Source organism: Mus musculus, chromosome X (genome assembly GCF_000001635.26).
Source record: "Mus musculus strain C57BL/6J chromosome X, GRCm38.p6 C57BL/6J".
Taxonomy (NCBI): domain Eukaryota; kingdom Metazoa; phylum Chordata; class Mammalia; order Rodentia; family Muridae; genus Mus; species Mus musculus.
The window spans coordinates 131,695,515-131,704,890 of record NC_000086.7 but is presented as its reverse complement, the minus strand read 5'-3'; the positions used below and the strand labels follow the sequence as shown (position 1 = coordinate 131,704,890).

General features: G+C 42.4%; 1 non-coding gene across 1 annotated transcript; it reads left to right on the top strand.

The window, feature by feature from the left end:
- Positions 1 to 1,934: 1,934 nt before the first annotated feature.
- Positions 1,935 to 2,079, top strand: LOC115489232. Its single transcript, XR_003953194.1, has one exon. It is a non-coding gene; the product is annotated as a small nucleolar RNA SNORA48 (small nucleolar RNA).
- Positions 2,080 to 9,376: the final 7,297 nt, after the last annotated feature.

The following is a 9,376-nucleotide window of genomic DNA, read 5'->3' as shown; positions in this document are numbered from 1 at the left end:
ATAGAATCTAAGATCATCATCCCAGGGATGGCACAAACCACAATGGACTTGTCCCTCTCCCATATTTTACTAATTAAGAAAATGTCCTATGTTGGACTGAATATGTTTGTCCCAGTGAATAGCACTGTTTGGAGGTGTAGCCTTATTAGAGTACATGCGGCTTTGTTGGAGGAAGTGTGCCACTGTAGCCATAGGCTTTAAGACCCTTGTCCTAGCTGGCTGGAAACCAGTCTTCCCCTAGCTGCCTTCAGAACAAGAAGTAGAACTCTCAGCTCCTCTAGCACCATGCCTGCCTAGACACTGCCATGCTGCCTGCCATAATAATGGACTGAAACTTCAATCTACAAAGCAAGTTTTAGGACAGCCAAGGTTAGGCAGTGAGAGAGTTAGAAAACAGAAATCTGGTAATAGAATACAGGGGGGGGGGGCAGGTTGGGTGTGTGCAGAGTCATGTTCCAGCCTTACCAAGCAGCAGAATTCAGCAGTTTCAGCCACATGGCTCTTTACTTAAAGTCAAGAATAGAAAGTCCTAGTGGAACAATTGGTGTTGGGTAGCTGAAGCTAAGAAATTAGAGATGACTAAGAAGAGACCAGCATCACTGACATGAACGCTTCTAGGAAGTGTTTTCTGAGAGTACAAACATGCCCTGTTCTAATGATAGCCAAGATTGTACCTCATGATGCAGCTAGACATAGAAATGTGCAGGAATCATCAAGGTATTACTGGTTTTGAACGTATGAAGGGGTCATGGAGAGCAACTGAGACTTGGCATTGTAAGAGAGCCTATGAAAGGCTATTGGTAAATCCTAATTGTAGCAGAAGACACCAACATATTAGAGATTCCAGTACCATGATGAGGTGAGCACTCAGTAGCAGCAGAGAAGTGATGTCACCAAGAGCCTAGAGTGCTACAGAGAGCAAAGATGAAGAAGTGATGCCAGCCCATTGGATGACTCCAGATTATATGTGTATCCTAGACATTGGAACAAGAAGCTCTGAAGTTGAAGTTGACTTGGAAACCCCAAAATGTTTGAGATGTTAGAGCCATGGAATACCTGCCAAGAAAAGATGCTAGCAGGAAATGGGACCAGCCCAGGAAAAAGAAATTTGTTGAAGGAAACAAAGATGAAAATGTAGTTGGAGATTTGAAGACTGCTTTGATGTCAGACCTGGAGAGTTTGGAGTTTGCCCAGCTATTTTCCTGTCTTCCTTTGTGGACTGCAGTTAGGTGATTGGATGAATCTCAAAACAGAATTTGAACTTTGGACATTTAATGTTGTTGAGACTGCCATTGACTATGGGGACTTTGAATGTAGATTAAGCATACTTTGCATTATTCTATGGCTATGTATGGCCTCCACAAACTCCTTTTAAAGAAGTTTGTGGGGGGCCAAGGAGCAGAATGTGATGGTTTGAATATGCTTGGCCCAGAGAGTAGCACTATTAGGAGGTATAGCCCTGTTAGACTAGGTTTGGCCATGTTGGAGGAAGTGTGCCACCCTGGGTGTGGGCTTTAAGACCCTTGTCCTAGCTGCCTGGAAGCCAGTCTTCTCCTAGCTATAGAACTCTCAGTTCCTCCAGTGCCATGCCTGCCTAGACACTGCCATGCTTCCTGCCATAATGATAACGGACTGAACCTCTCAACCTGTAAGGGAACCCCAATTAAATGTTTTCCCAGCATAGGGGAAGGCTAGGACAGTGGGGTGGGAGTGGGTGGATGGGTAGCATCTTTGTGGAAGCAAGGGAGATGGGGTGGGATGGGTTTTTTTGTTGTTGTTGTTGTTTTTGGGTTTTTTTTTTTTTGAAAAGAAACCTGGAATGGGGATAACATTTGAAATGTAAATAAACAAAATAACCAATAAAAAAATTTAAAAAGAGTTGTCATGGTCATGGTGTCTATTCACAGCAATGAAACTCTAAGACATGCCTTAAGTGCCCCTGTCAATTGGCTAAAAGACACCTTGTTGGTGGTGCTGTTCTTATTATCAGTCAGGAGCAAAGCAGATGATAGCCTTTTCGTCATCTCAACTTGATGGTTGGCTTGGTAGCTAAAACTCTTTTATGCCTAGGACACATAAAATCAAGTGAATTCAAATCCAGGCAATGCAGTGCAGAAGGGGAAAGACAGACAGAGACCAGTGTTTCCTCATGCATGAAGTAGCCCTCTGGGATGCCCCATTTACCACCATGGTCAGGTTCAGTTTGCTGCCTGGGGTAAGTACAGGGCCAACTCTCCTGACTGCTGCTGCTCATGTGAGAAGTTGAGTCAGCTCTCCAAAACAGCCCAGCCAGTGAGGCGATGGGACAGTTCTGCACAGCCTCTGGAAATCCATTTGTTCCCAGGATGCTGGTCTGACCAAGTACATTCCCATTATCTCTAGCAGTAACATAAACCTCAGACATCAGTACCAACCCCTGCCACTGAACAGTCATAGACCCTAACATGGCCCTCAGTGGCAACTCAAGCTGGGATCCCACCATGACCCCAGGTGGCAGGGCCAGCCACTCACAATAGGGTACTTCTCTCCACCCTCGGGTCTCCAGTTCCATCTCTCTTCATAATGCTAAAGCTGCTCCATTTCTCTTTCTCTCCCATAAGTATACCGCACATTTTCACATTGTAGTAGCTGTCTATACGATCTGGCCATATGTCTGGTGGGCCCCTGGGTAACATCCTCTGTCTGCACTGCATGGAGAGGTGACAAGTGGGTGCCTAGGGCCCTCCTGTGCCATGTGCCAGAGGGCAGGTCCGTGAGTAGCATGGTGATTCACAGATCTCTGTCTGTGGTGGTAGGAGGGACTCTGTGTATCTTTAGCACACAGCCATACTGTGCGGCAGAGCATGAATGTGGGACAGCTGACTGCACCAGTTTGGAAAGCTGCCCACAGGGCCCATGAGCACATGTTCTTTACCAAAATGCAACACTCAAGTGAGGTGGCCCTGCACCTCACCTGGACAGCAGAGCAGAACTGACTCCCCGGAGGTTGGGGTGGGGCAGAGGTGAGTCAGCACCAATAGTTGAGAGTGCTATAGTGCTAGCCCTTCCAATCATTTGCTATAAGGTGGGGGTGTGGGGATGAGGCCTTCTACCCTCTTGACTCTCATCTGTTGCCAGCTGTATCAGTTTTGCAGTTCAGAGAGCTGATCCCAGCCAGGGTTATGAGAGCTTGTGAGCTGGCCCTACCTCTCACCAACTGCTACATTCAGGAGAGCTGGGCCCAGAACCTAGCCTGGGCAGCACAGTAGTGCTTGCCCTGGTGGAGGGGGTACAGGTGAATGGCCCTTAGGACAAGAGAGCACAGGAGAACTTTGGCACTGTCACTCATTTCCCATGAGGTGGCCTGGTGCAGGGATAATGCCCTCTCCCCAACCTGCTGTAATTGGGAGAGCAGGCCTAGACGGAATGAGAACAGGACAGCTAGCCCTACCCCTTCACTGGCTATAGCTCTCAGAAGAATGAGACTTGTACCTTGGCTGAGCAACACGGTAGAGCTGAACCCTCTGGTAAAGGCATGCATGAGTGAACCAGCCCCAAGGGTGTAAGAGCAGGAGAGCTGGCCCAGCTGCTCACAGGTTGCAGCACTTGAGAAAGTGGACCCTGCGTCTTGACTGGGAGGCACAGAAGAGATGGCTCTGGAGGAATGGGTGAAGATGACCAGGCCCTGAAGATATAAGAGCAGGAGGCAGACTCCTGCTCATGGTAGCACGCTGTGTCCTAGCTGAGGCAGTGCTGAAGAGCTCACCCTAGTGATGCTGATAAAGGAGAGCCAGCATGCTGGCCAGTTCATCTACTATGCAGGCTCAGATCCTGGGCTCTGAGTTGGCCCACCCCAAAATCTATATCCTCTGAAAATGACTGGGAAGCATGAAAAAGCCAGTACTGTTTATCCAAAGCTGCAGAATCTCCATGACAGGGCAACAACCCAATAACTGGGAGGAGTCCTACTAAGGATTCAATATTGATGGTGTCACAGAAGACAAGAATCTCAAAGCAGACCAATGACTGATTGCAATGTATGTTTGCAAGTGAAGATATGTGGGCAGAGGGATATATTATAGGACACACTGACATACTACAGCTTCCACATTGAGATCTTTTTCTATGCTTTGTTTGTTTGAGGGGAGACTGCAAGTGAATGGTTGATATGAGGGGGGCAGAGAAATGAGCAGGACTTGGGTGCATGGTGTGAAATTCATAAAGGATTAAATAAAAGTTATAAAAATTTTAAAGAAAGAAAATGCCCTTCAGGCCTGCCTGAAACTCAATCTTATTGAAGTATGTTCTAAATTGAGGGTCCCTCCTGTCTAATGTCTTTAGCATGTGTAAAATTGACATCAAACTAGCCAACACAGTCCCCAAACAGTAGTGATGCCAAGTTTGTTTCTCAGAATTTGTGGCTGGATCTTCACCTGGCTTTCTCCCCTGTCAGTCATTGTGTGTAAGGGTACAGTATCTACACAAATTATTTGAAATTCTTCAGTGTATCTTTGCTTCTTCTCCTTATGTATTCATTTCTTCACTCATTTACTTATATAGTATATTTACATTCATATGAGCTCTTATTCTATACTGTGATGCAAAATAAAAATGTATGTCATTTTGTTTCAGAATCTTTGAGCTTAAGCTATTGTGAATTATGTCAGTTACTTAAAGAACTTTTTTTTTTTGGTTTTTTGAGACAGGGTTTCTCTGTGTTGCCCTGGCTGTCCTAGAACTCACTCTATAGACCAGGCTGGCCTCGAACTCAGAAATCCCCCTGCCTCTGCCTCCCAAGTGCTGGGATTAAAGGCGTGTGCCACCACCACCCGGCTATGTCAGTTACTTCTATATCCTTTGGACTTGATTACCATCTTTTTCTTTCTCTATTCCTTTTTGTTTCTCTTTGTCTTCTACTCCTTCTCTTCTGCTCTTGTCATCTTTCGTCCTCTTCTGTTCTCTCTCCTCTTTCTCTTCCCCTCCCTCCATTTTTTACTTCATTTGTTTTGTACTTTTAGAAAGTATAGCATATTTCTGGATCATCTTAATTATTATTTGCCACAAACCTATAATCAGACATTTGTCCAAGAAGCCTGTTCCTTTTATTAGGGAAGAGGTTTGGAAACAAATATTTGTATATGTCTATTCATATTGGAGTATACTTACTTATAGGCTTTGCAGAAAAAGGAAAGCCTTGTGTGTATCTATTAATTAAATTACAAATCATGTATATCTATATCTATGGTACAGTATCTACACAAATTATTTGAAATTCTTCAGTGTATCTTTGCTTCTCCTTATGTATTTATTTCTTATGTGTTTATATAGATAGATATAGATATATAGATATAGATATAATATTTGTAATATATATTTTTCAACTATAATTCATTGACACTTGGAATATTTTAGAATATTTTAGACCCTTTTCTTCTTTATCTGTAAGTCTCTACTCTAAAACTGAAAACCTGACTTCTGTTATCCATCACCCATTTACTTAATTATTCAATTCTACTATATATGTGCATAGCTGTCTCTTGTGAGGCTATGCCGGGGTCTAGCAAACACAGAAGTGGATGCTCATAGTCAGCTATTGGATGGATCATAGGGCCACCAATGGAGGAGCTAGAGAAAGTACCCAAGGAGCTAAAAGGGTTTGCAACCCTATAGGTGGAACAACAATATGAACTAGCCAGTACCCCCAGAGCTCCTGTCTCTAGCTGCCTATGTATCAGAAGATGGCCTAGTCGGCCATCAGTGCAAAGAGAGGTCCGTTGGTCTTGCAAACTTTATATGCCTCAGTACAGGGGAATGCCAGGGCCAAGAAGTGGGAGTGGATGGGTAGGGGATTGGGGGGGGCGGTATGGGGGACTTTTGGGATAGCATTGGAAATGTAAATGAAGAAAATACCTAATTAAAATAAAATAAAATTAAAAATTAAAAAAAAATTGATTTTACATTTTGTGGTGGGAAACTGACTTATTAACTAGGCTTTCTTGTGTAGTTTCTTTGCTTTAAGTCTTACAGATTCTATACATTCTCAAGTTTGCTTAAGTCAGTGGTTTGTAGTTTAAACTCCCTCCAGTGGGGTTTTTAAATAAGTCTGTAATGCACCTACTTCAGTCAATCCTTGAGTGCACACATTAACATGAGACTTTATGCTGTAATGTTCTATTCGTTTTCATACATACTTAAAATCTTGTATTCACCCTTGAAGTACTAAACAAAATAGTTTCCCTGCCATAGACATCCCCTTGTGAAAAACCTAATCAATTTTCACTTCCAAATCACCGGCAACTAGAGATTTGTTGGCCCTCTCAATAGTGTTGCCTTTTCGAGAAGGTCATAAAATTGCCTGCGAACAGTATGCAGCCTTTTTAGAGCGGTTTCTTTCACTTAGCAAAATACATTTAAGATTCACCTGAGCTTGCTCTCTGCTTGATAAAAATCATTGGATTTTATTACAGAAAAAAAAAAAAGTCCAGTGTATTGATGAAGCGGTTTGTTGTTCACTTAGCCATTGAAAGCCTTCTTAGGTCTGAGTTTGGATGATTGCAGGCAGAATTACTGCAAACATCTGCATGCATAATTTTAAGAATTTAAATTCTGAGACAAACTTGATAAATTCCAAGGAATGTGACTCCTGGAACAGGTAGTATGCCTATGCACAGTTCTGAAAACAACACATTACATTGCTTTCTGAATTAGCTGCACCTTCCCACTACCAATAAAAACTGCCTTCTATTGTTCCAAAACTTTACTTTTAGTTGGTGGTGTTGTGTTTTGAGTTTTTAATAATTCTGACAAATATGTAATTACCTGTTAATGCTTTAATTTCCAAGTTCTAAATGATTAACATTATTGAGTATGTTTCTAATATTTTGATGTCTTTTTCATTTCAATTTTGATTTAGTTTGGTTTTAGAAAGGGTCTCCAATGTTGTATAGGCTCTGGAAACACAAAATGCCCCTGCCTCAGCCTTCAGAGTTTTATGGGTATCAGCATGTGATGTGATATGGAAGGCAGAAACAAGAGGCACAGTTTCACTTTATTGTCCACAACAGCCTGCAGAATCTCTTTAATCTTTTAGTGACCTCAACTGAGCCCTAAATGGAATGGATGTTGTGAAAGAGCTGAGAAAGGTGAGGGCCCGGCAGGCAGACTCTGGCCTGTGGGCAGAAGTGAAAAGAAGCAGGGGAGAGAGAGTTCTGGCTGGTTACGTGGGGATGAGAGTCCTTGACTTGCCTGAGGGGTAGCTTGGGTTGGTGGAAGTCATGGCTGGGGACACAGGGAGACCTCCCAGTGGTTGGTTAGATGTGCAGCTTGTAAGAGGAAGACCAGCTTGGGTTCTGATGAGAAGAGGCAGTCCATGGTTTTAAGGCACTTATTAGCCTGGCCTACCTGGCTGTTGCCAGGTAACTGTGGGGGTGGATTCCAGACAGAATATCAGGAGTTTGGGGCATTGTCTACATGACTGATGACCACACACCTCTCTGCAGGGGGCTGTGGGAGGCTGTAGCTGTGACAGAAACCAGGGGCCCAGGAGGCGTGGCCGAACATCTGCAGTCTCATGTAGGTAGAATTCACCACCCACTAGGTCACCAGGGTTCAAGGTCTGTGCTCGACCAGGGACCAGGCTGTCTGTGCACAGCTCACTGCCCCACAGTTCCTCATCTATTATTTCTTAGTTTGCTGAGAAATTATAATCATAAGGTGCTACAGACCCTCTTGGTTCCTTGTCTGTGTGGAACGAGTCTCTAGTGCAGGTGGGCAAGGAGTTAGTGGGAATTGACAGACATACTCGACAAAAGGGAGTGTGGATCTGAATGTAATTTGTCAAATTGAGCATCAAACTTTTTATACAGAAGAAAATAGGGAAGTTGGGTGACACACTGGCAAGGTACAAAGAGGTTACTGGATTCTTACACAAAACAGAGGAATGCAAACACTGAAGGACTGGCAGGAACCAACTGGGATAACATTCAATGTTAGCAACTGGTATCAAAAACAGCTCCACCTAAGGTCCACTTAATCTTAGAAGCCAGGGTCAAGAGCTTCATGCCCTTGCCATAGTTTCTATTCTAGTCTATTGTATAGTCCACCTTCCCCCTAGGCCACTGTAAATACTTGTTTGTGTATGGGTGTAACTCAGCTATCTATAGTTCTAAGTATCTACTCTGGTTCCTCTTTAGGTCACAAACTTCCTTCTTCCTAGATAATGGTAAATTTCTGTGTAAGGCAGTGACTTAGCTATCCATGCCCAAGGTCAGATCAAGGACTGCCTAGAATCTAATTTAGCTATATGTCAAGATATCAATCCTTAGGAGCACTTGTAATAAAACAATATTAAGGGAAAGCACACAGATCCGTTTACCAACTAAAGCAAGGACATTGGAACATTCTTTATACAGGATGCCACAATTCCAGGAGACTAAGTTTCCATGAACTTTTCGACACAGGACAGCACCCAGGTTTTCGGGGCCTGTCGCGCTTGTCACTACTGGAGTGGGTGTAGCAATAAGGAGTATTAAATTTTCCCAAATATATTTTCATTTAATTTATTATTGTGAAATATTTATGTTTAATCCGCACATAAGTCAGAGTGCATAGATTGATTGCTATCTAAATGTTGAGCCTGGCTGGTGTTTTGTGATTATTTTGCAAATAAAAATAGGCTGCTTACAAAAGTTCAAACTTTGTGACTAAAGCATTCAAAACACATACTAGAGTATGAATGTATCAAGAAAGATATTACATAGCATCATGAGGCATTTATAGAGAACATCATGTATTTTGGCTAAATAAAAACAAAAATCTTGAAAGGCAGCAATGAATGGAGACACAAAAGGATGGTTTGAACCTTCTACTGGCACCAAAGGAGAAAACACCTTACCTTTCTGATTAGCCTGTCATCGTGTGAAATATAAGGAAAATAAATAAGAATGAATATTGTAAAACATTATTTGGATTTATCTTGCAATTATAGAGTCAAGAAACCATTGCATAACAGAGTATCACATGATCTGAGCAGAGAGGTTGATTTCATGAAGAATGAATAAAAGAAGCAGAAATGAAGTATAAAAGATGTGCTGGTCTTTTCATAATTATTTTATTGTAGATGGAGAGAGAAAAACAGAACACCAGAAAAATAAATTGTGTGTTAACATCAAATACTTCAGGTTTGCCTTTTCTGAAGATTAGAACATTAGGAACTTTATTTTGTCATGCTGAATAAGACTGGGGATATTTCTGAGGGCTTAAGGCTTAAGAATTTCTCCAGAAAAACGTGAAAGATGAAATTTAACTCTGCTACTTACTATATTTATGCACGATGACCATAGTATCAAGTTATTTTCACACACAGTTTAATTGCACTTCTAATAAGTTTTGAGTATTA